This window comes from Chrysochloris asiatica, unplaced genomic scaffold (genome assembly GCF_000296735.1).
Source record: "Chrysochloris asiatica unplaced genomic scaffold, ChrAsi1.0 scaffold00032, whole genome shotgun sequence".
NCBI lineage: Eukaryota > Metazoa > Chordata > Mammalia > Afrosoricida > Chrysochloridae > Chrysochloris > Chrysochloris asiatica.
In genome coordinates, this window is record NW_006408550.1 from 7,546,921 (window position 1) to 7,555,387 (window position 8,467).

The following is an 8,467-nucleotide window of genomic DNA, read 5'->3' on the forward strand; positions in this document are numbered from 1 at the left end:
TTTTTTGTACTTTAACTTTTCAGAAAAATATTACAGAAAAGAGCCCCAATAGATATTTGACAATACTTTCATAATGAACAGACATTTTCATACTGTGTTTTAATAGTTACAGAAAAGATAGCATCATCTTATTAGTTTGCTTTACAGGCTCATGATACTATTTTTAGTGGAGTGAATATTTAGTGTTTTCCTATTACTTGATTCCCTCTTTAATTAAGAAGATTTTCAAAGACGTATATAAGCAGAGTCATATTTTTAAAAGTTAATTGACCATTATTTTATAGATTTGGTAGTTGTATATTTATGTGCACCCAATTGAATAATAACTTAAAGGTTTGGGAGATTTTTTGGAAGGTTATTTTGCCTCTTTTTTAACAGAGTCATTTAATACAATATTACGTTTAAAATTATTAGCCACTTTAGTACAAATGCCAAATGTCAGTAGAATTATCTTATTTTTTCCCCCAAAATTAAATTACTCTCTTGTAACCTATTTTGAAGAGCACAGGGCAAAATTTGGTGTTTGAAATGTATTGTTTGTTTATAACAGGGTTGCTATGACTTGGAATTGGCTCAGTGTCAGTGGATTTTTTTTTTTATTATTGCAATTAAATGTCACTAACTAATTAGAGAAAAATCTGCTGACCCCATTCATACTGAGCCTATGAACAGAAAGTATATGATTTGTTTTAGATAAGAACCAGTGAATTTAGTGTCCATCAACAATGCCAGGTTGGCCACCTTTGAATGGTGCCAGATGGACATGGGAGATTTTATTTCTTATTTGAATGAACAGAACAGAGAAACAGGTGCTACAGGACCATTCTCTGGGTGCTGCAGGGAACTTGGCTTCCATTTTCATCCTATCATTAGTTCATGTTTTGAAACTGCTAAGGGTGAGGGATAGAAGGAAAGGGTGAATGGTCACCAATTAGGACCACCGATGATCTGTGTTAGTATTGTAACTATTGCTGTGATGAAATTAAGGTCACAATCAGGATTTCAAACTCCAAATACATAATGTATCCGAGATATGAGAGTCAGTCAGCATCAAAGGATTTCGGAACAAAGAGAGATTTTAGTCATCCTCTCATTTGGCTACAGCTTTACCCGAAGATAACTGGCTAGTTAGCGGCACAAAGATAACTGGATCCCACGTTTGTTCCTGACTTTGAATCAGGAACAAGGATCCTGACTCAAATGTGCTGGCAAGGGACTCTTGCCATCATACTTTATTGCCAAACCACTAACAAAGAGGTTGATAACAAATATCATCTGTTGACTTTTCTTTCCTACACTATGAATTTGTAATACAAACAAACAAACAAAAGAAGGGAGGAACTGCTTGTTGGCATGTGTGCTTAGAGTCAGCTTTTCCTTATTTGGCAGATTGTCCCCATCAGTTTTCATAAGGACTTTCTTCTTTGGATATTAACATATTAGAAAGAAAAATATTTGCAGCCTAATTTAAATGTTCTAATTAACAGCCATTATTATTTTTAATATAATCTGATTGCATTGCAAACATTGGAGAAAACAATTAAAGAATAAGGCAAGCTGACAACAAAAGAAAAGCTATCATAATCATCACACTGCTGATCTCTTCCAGATCATTCCATAGCATGGATATTTTCCTGGAATTAAAAAAAAAAAAATCCCAATCTTCTCCTCTAGGTTATAATGATTTGTTGTTGTTGTTAAGTGCTGTCAAGTCGGTTCCAACTTACTGTGACCCTGTATGGCACTTTTGAGGCTTTATGTCTTTCTCCCATGGAGTGGCTGGTGGCTCAAACTGCTGACCTTGTGGTTCACAGTCCAGTGCTTATTATATGGTGCCACTGCCATCAAGCTCGTACCTAACTGACATAAAACCTGAACAAAAGAAAACTCTGTCTCAATATAGCATTGCTGAAAGACAAGCTATAGAATATAAAGTGTACAGAAAAAGAAGCATGCATAAATGTGTCTTGGTTTACAGTCAGAACTTTTACTAAACAAACTTTAAGTGGGTAAAATAATTGTGTATTGCTTTCTTCATATTCCTCCTTCCCTGCTTGTTATTCCTATCATTCTTGGCTTGATGGTAAGTCTGCCTGGTTTTCAGCTTTGCACTAGTTAAATCATTTGCTCTTCTGAGAAAGACTCTGTTCAGACTGCCTGACCCCTTTTGTAACTCCTACCCTACCAATCATTCCATCCCACACCGCCTGGCCCCACTTAGGAGCTACTGTGGACAAGATTAGCTACAGGAAGGATTCAAGTCCTTCTTTCCTAGTTTAGTACTGGAAGACTCTGCCCACCTCACTCTTGTTAGCTGTGTGACTGTAATCCAGGACTACTATTCTGATATGAAGAGTTGCACCTCAATATAAAGCAAAATGAAACAAAACAAAAACCCTCACCACTGGACCAATAAACAACATCTATATAAATGGAGAAAAGGTTGAAGTTGTCAAAAACTTCATTTTTCTCAGATCACCCATCAACACTCATGGAAGCAGCAGTCAAGAAAGGGACGTATTGCATTAGGCAAATCTGGTGCACAAGACCTCTTTCAGTGTTCAAGAGCAAAGTCATCACTTTGACGACCACTAAATTTGCACCTAACTCAAGCCATAATATTTTCAATAACCTCATATGCATGTGAAAGTTGGACGGTGACTAAGGAAGACCATAGAAGAATTGATGCATTTGACTTATGGAGTTGGAGGAGAATAGTGAAAGTATCATAAAAGGACAAACTGATCTGTGATGAAAGAAGTACAGAGAGGATGCTCCTTGGAAGCCAGGATGGCCAGACTTTGTCTCTCATACTATGGACATATTATCAGAAGAAACCAGTCCCTAGAGAAGGATATCATGTTTGGTAAAGTGGAGGGACAGAGAAAAAGAGGAAGCCCCCTAACGAGATGGTGGCGGCGGCCATGGACTCAGGTGTAGCAATGATTGTGAGGTTGGCCCAGGACAAGGCAATGTTTTGTTCTGTTGTGCATAGGGCTACTGTGAGTTGGTACTGTTGTTAGGTACCAACTCTATGGCACCTAACAATGACAGCTATTCTGATAGAATTTAATTTTTCAGAATAAGGATAAAAGTGCAGAGGATAAGCATTTGGTTTTGGAATCAGGAAGACCTAGTTTTAAAACCTAACTCCAATTCTTATTACCTGTTTGATTGTAGGAAAGATACTTTTCTTCTGAGTCACAATTTTTAACTATTAGAGATGTAACCTTATTGTTGTTGAGTTGATTTCAACACATAGCAACTTTATCGTAGAGAGTAGGTCTTGCCCGCATCGTTTTTAAGGCTGTAAATCATTACAGAACACACTATCACATCTTTCTTCCACAGAGCAAGTAGTGAATTCAAACCACTGACCTTTAAGTGAACAACTCAGCACTTAACTACTGCACCACCAGGGCTTCTCCCAATTGGAGATGGAGACCTAAATGGAACAGAGATGATTGTGGCAGAGAATGTGCACCAGGACACGGTGTTTATTATGATGCAAGGGGTAGAACATGGAGTATATGGGCCTGAGCTTGGAAGACAGCCAGCTATACATTTGAATCCTGATAACTAGCAAGTTACTTCCTTCCCAGAGGCTCAATTTACTCATCCATAAAATGGGATTAATAATGTTGCCTGTTTCATGGAGAACGTTGTGAGGTAGTAGCTCTAAATCACTTGACACTCTGTGGTACACCTGGAGAGGGACTGCAGAAAGCAAGGCTACATTATACTATAGTACACTCCTCTAGCTTTACTGCTGTGGTCTGCTTCTCCCTCAAACACCTCACAGAAGTTGAGTGCATTAGAGCCCCAGACCACTGGCAGTTGGCATCCTCTGTTTGAACTCTGTGTTGGATTTCTTCCCCAAATTGACAGCTAGGTCTATTCCCCAACTCTCCCCCATCTCACTGACAAACTTAATTTCAAGTCCTTAGCAACCTTCAATCTTTCCTGTCCTGCTACAGTTACGGGGGGGGGGGGGGGGGGAGGGGTATAGTCCACTGTCAATGACCCCCTGACTTTGTCCTCTTCATGTATACCTAATTGACTCGTTTTGACCCTGAACGTTTTGTTTTCAAACTAACATCCAACCTCCTCTTTTCACCTGAAAGATATTTCTCTCCAGTATTTCCTTCTACCAGGGTCAGGTTCTTATGCCACCCAGAAAAACAATAAACAAATTTTACAACTATTCTGAGCTGATAAGAAAAAGCTCTTGTAAAATGCCATTGAGTCAGTTCCAACCCATAGCAACCTTGTATAGGGTTTCTGAGGAGTGTCTGGAGGGTTCGAACCACCACCCTTGAGGTTAGCAGTCCTGTGCTGATCCTACAGTGCCACACCAGGAAAAAAAGCCATCTGCTGTTTATTCATCAATCACTATGTTCTGAGGCCCTCCGAGGTACCAAACACTGTAGGAGATTCTTTGGAATTCAATAGTGAATTAGATACAATAGTTGTCTCTATGATGCTTATAGTTTAGAGGGAAAGACAGAGAAGTAAACAGATGGTTAAAACAGAGTGTGATAATAATTTCCATGTCAGGAAAGCACATTGTAGTGGGTGGGGGAGGTTGGATCTAACTAAGACTTGAGGGATTAGTAATGGTTTCTGGAAGAAGCAATGTCTTAACCATGAGAGAGGAGTGGGTGCTGACCAGTGTTCCAGGCCAAAGCAAGAACAAAATCTCTGAAGAGAGAGAAGGCTTATCTTGCTGATGATAATGGGAAATATTCAGCATGGCTGGAGAATGGAGTGTAAACAGAAGATTGAAAACAAATTAGGTGATAGAAGTATGTAGGGCCCAGGTTACAAATGCCTTCAACACTATGTAAAAGAGTTTTTAGATTTTATACTAAGAGCATTAGGGAGTCATTCAAGGATTTTAAAAGGACAAACACATTATTAAGTTGGTTTTAGAAAGCTCATTTTGGCTGACGTACAGAAAATGGTTTGGAAGGAGGGCAATAATACGTACTGAGTCTAGTATGTATTGAGTTTGAGGTACCCAAGGAATATCAAACAGTCTATCTGGTTAGAAGGCTTTTGCAGCTAATCCAGTGAAGTAGAGAACATCTGCAACTATTCATCCATTCATTATTTATTGAAATAATTACTTATTGATTCAAGAAATGCTCATTGATTCTGTGTCAGGTGTTATGTTAGATTATAGGGATTTTGGTGAACAGAAGAAATAGGGTGCTATCCCCTAGTGGTGGATTCTAACTGGCTAGGGCCATATGGAGTCCTGGTGTCACACTGTAGGGTTAATGCTCCTGACTGCAAGGTCAGTTTGAATTGCAAGGTCGGTAGTTCAAGCTCACCAGCCACTCCTGGTGTGGTGCTGTACAATCAGCACTGGACTGCTAATCACAAGGTCAGTGGTTCAAACCCACAAGCTGCTCTTTGGAAACCCTATACAGGGTTGTTATGAGTCAGAAATGATTTGATGGCACTTAACAACAACAACATAACTGTAATTAAGAGAATAACTTCCCAAGTCTCCATAAGGTCTAATTCTGAATGTATCACATGTCCTCTCTAGCCAATGTGTTAGTTCAGTCGTTCTTGACCTTGTAAATCACCTTAAAAACTTTGAATTGACGTGGTTGATCATCTTTCTTCCCAGGATAATTTTTTTTCTCTCCTTATTTCATAGCTTCTATAAGTTTTGGGATACGTGAATGTATATATCTGCATATTTGTGTGTATACATTCATTTAAAGTTCTTCCCCACACACTGAGGGCTTCCTATATGTGAGGTAGACACCTTACATGCATTTAGGATCTTTTTTCAATCATTTGGGTACAGTTCATGAAAATAGGGTTTATTGTTATTTTATGGGTCCATTTTTCTTGAATCTAGTGGAAATAGGGTAGTGTATATAAGTGAAAATTTCGTCATGACTATCTTAGTTAGATTAAAGGGTTTTAGTTGAAATAATGGAAGAAACTGACACAGCAGAGTTTCCCTCAGGTCACTTTAGGAACGAGGAAACTAAGGCCAAGAAAGGTTGGATGACATCGAATTACCATTCAGATCTTCCAACTTTTGATAGAAATGTAGTTACTTTGATATACTATAATACTTAGGAAGGCAACTTCAAAACTATGACAGTATAATTAATTTAAGAGTAAAAATATCAAAATAACGTGTATACATCTTTAGCCACATAATACCTATGAATTTATGTTTTTCTTCTTAGAAATTATGTTCATAACAAAACCAAGGTGACTTCTGAATTGATAACATATAGAAACTGGGAGACAAATGGCTTCTGAAAAGGCTTTCTGATGACCAATAAAAATAGTTTAGCCAACCAAAACTTGCTGCTCCCTTTAAATCTCATTCTACCCGATGGCTTTATAATTCCTTGTATTTCATTGAAACAATGGGATGTACCATAATAAGAATTCAAGCTGTTGTGATATTATTGCCTTGGAATATTCATAGACTCATAAGCTTTGACACGATTAGGTCTCAGACTCCATTTCCCTATTAATGCATCCCTGACATGGCATTTATGCTTCAGAATTGTCTCTTTATTTCCATAGACTTCAAACAGCTGTTTGTATTACTCATCTCACAGCACCATTGATTTCATCAACAAGAATCACGACCTTTGTTCTGTATATTCTCTTCTATTTCTTTGGTGCGTGTGACTGAGTCACTGGGCTCGGGGGTCAGGATGGGGCAGGCAGCCTTGGTTTTGTGGCTCTCGACTATTTGCCCTAGCGTGCTATCCACTGACACAGGAAATTATTGAATCCCAGTAGATTTATATATATTTTTTATTTTCAGGTATATCCCTTACAGAGAGGAAACACCTAACAGTTTCAAGCCTGCATGCCGATGACAACAGAAAAAGAGAACTAGAAGGTGATATTTTTCATTTGCCTTCTTTTAAAGTGGATGCAGGAGGTGAAAAAAAAAATCTTAAAGTGAGTGAGTGCAGTTTAATTGTATCTCAATTTCTCAAAAATCATTCTCATGAAAAGTTCTGACATAATATGAAAGTTCAACATGAAAGCAATACAAATTTGTGCAAAATAGCAGCGTGCATGTTTGTTTACTTCTTTAAAAAATAAAATCAAAAGAGAAATATGCTTGCAATGGTCATGACCACTCAAAACAACCATCTGGATTTCTTGCCCCCAAAACATTTCCTCTTATTGGTGATGTGTTTGGAATTGATATAATTTTTCTTGAATCTGGCTGAAATAGGGTAGACTGGTCTTAGCCTTTAGCCCTTTGGTGAAAAGATGACAGGTGAATTGTTGGGTGAACTAGAGTGGGCCCTAGAGAAATAACATGTGTTCATAAATTTCTTCTTTCCAGAATCCAGTTTGTTCCTCATCTTATCCCCAACTCAATGTCTGCTTTTTAAAGTTTCAAAAATTAAAATTTAACTATGGAATAAGACCAAAGTGTCAGTGGGTCACTTCCAGTCATCTCAAGTCCATAGTGTTGTACCATATAGTACTTACTACCACTGACTGTCATGAGGAATGATTACAGCCTGTTCCTCTTATATGCTGGTCCAGCACTTCCTTTACTTATTATGAAAAAAAGGTTGCTTTAAGATAGTTATTTCAAAACTAAAAAAAAAAAAAAAAAAAAAATTTCCATGTGGTCTTTCATTTTTTGGCACCTTTCCTTGCAATTTAGACACTAATGCCAGTCAAATCAATAATAATTCATTTCCTTCCTATTAAGTACAGCATATACCAGATTACACAATGTAATAGATGGGTACTGTTGCTATGCTTCTGAAACTTAACTTTTACCAGGAAACCTTGGGAGCTGGTCAGTCAAATGATTTCACAGAGTCACTGCACAAAACCACACACCACCTTGTTTGGGTCTAGAAAACTTCTAATCTTTTACTGAGTTGGAGTGCCCAGAATTCAATTAGGGTTGGTAGGATGAAGCATTTACTTTCCTGAATAGGGAAACCAATTATACCAGATATGGGATGACTTTTTCTTTAAATCTGTAAAAATCTAAAAGTGAGGGAGAGAATATTAACTCTGTCAGTACTTTTTAAATGATGAAATTATTTTTTAGATGACGTAATCCACTTTCTATATTGATGAAATATATATGATAGCTCTTTTATATTTATAAAAATAGTGCTATATGAAACAGATATTGTGAATTATTCACTACTATATCATTGCATTAAATACAGTGGAACATAATGTTGTTGTCAAGTCAGTTCCAACTCTTTATAGGGTTTCCAAGGAGTGACTGGTGGGGTTGAACCACCAACCTTATGGTTAGCAGTTCACTACTTATCTACAGTGCCACACAATGAAATATATAATTGCTGTCATTGTTGTTAAGTGCCGTAGAGTTGGTTCTGACCCATAGCAATCCTGTATAGGGTTTCCAAGGTGCATAAATATTTGTTGACTGAATCCCCTTAAAAATAATGAAATGATCTTCATGATG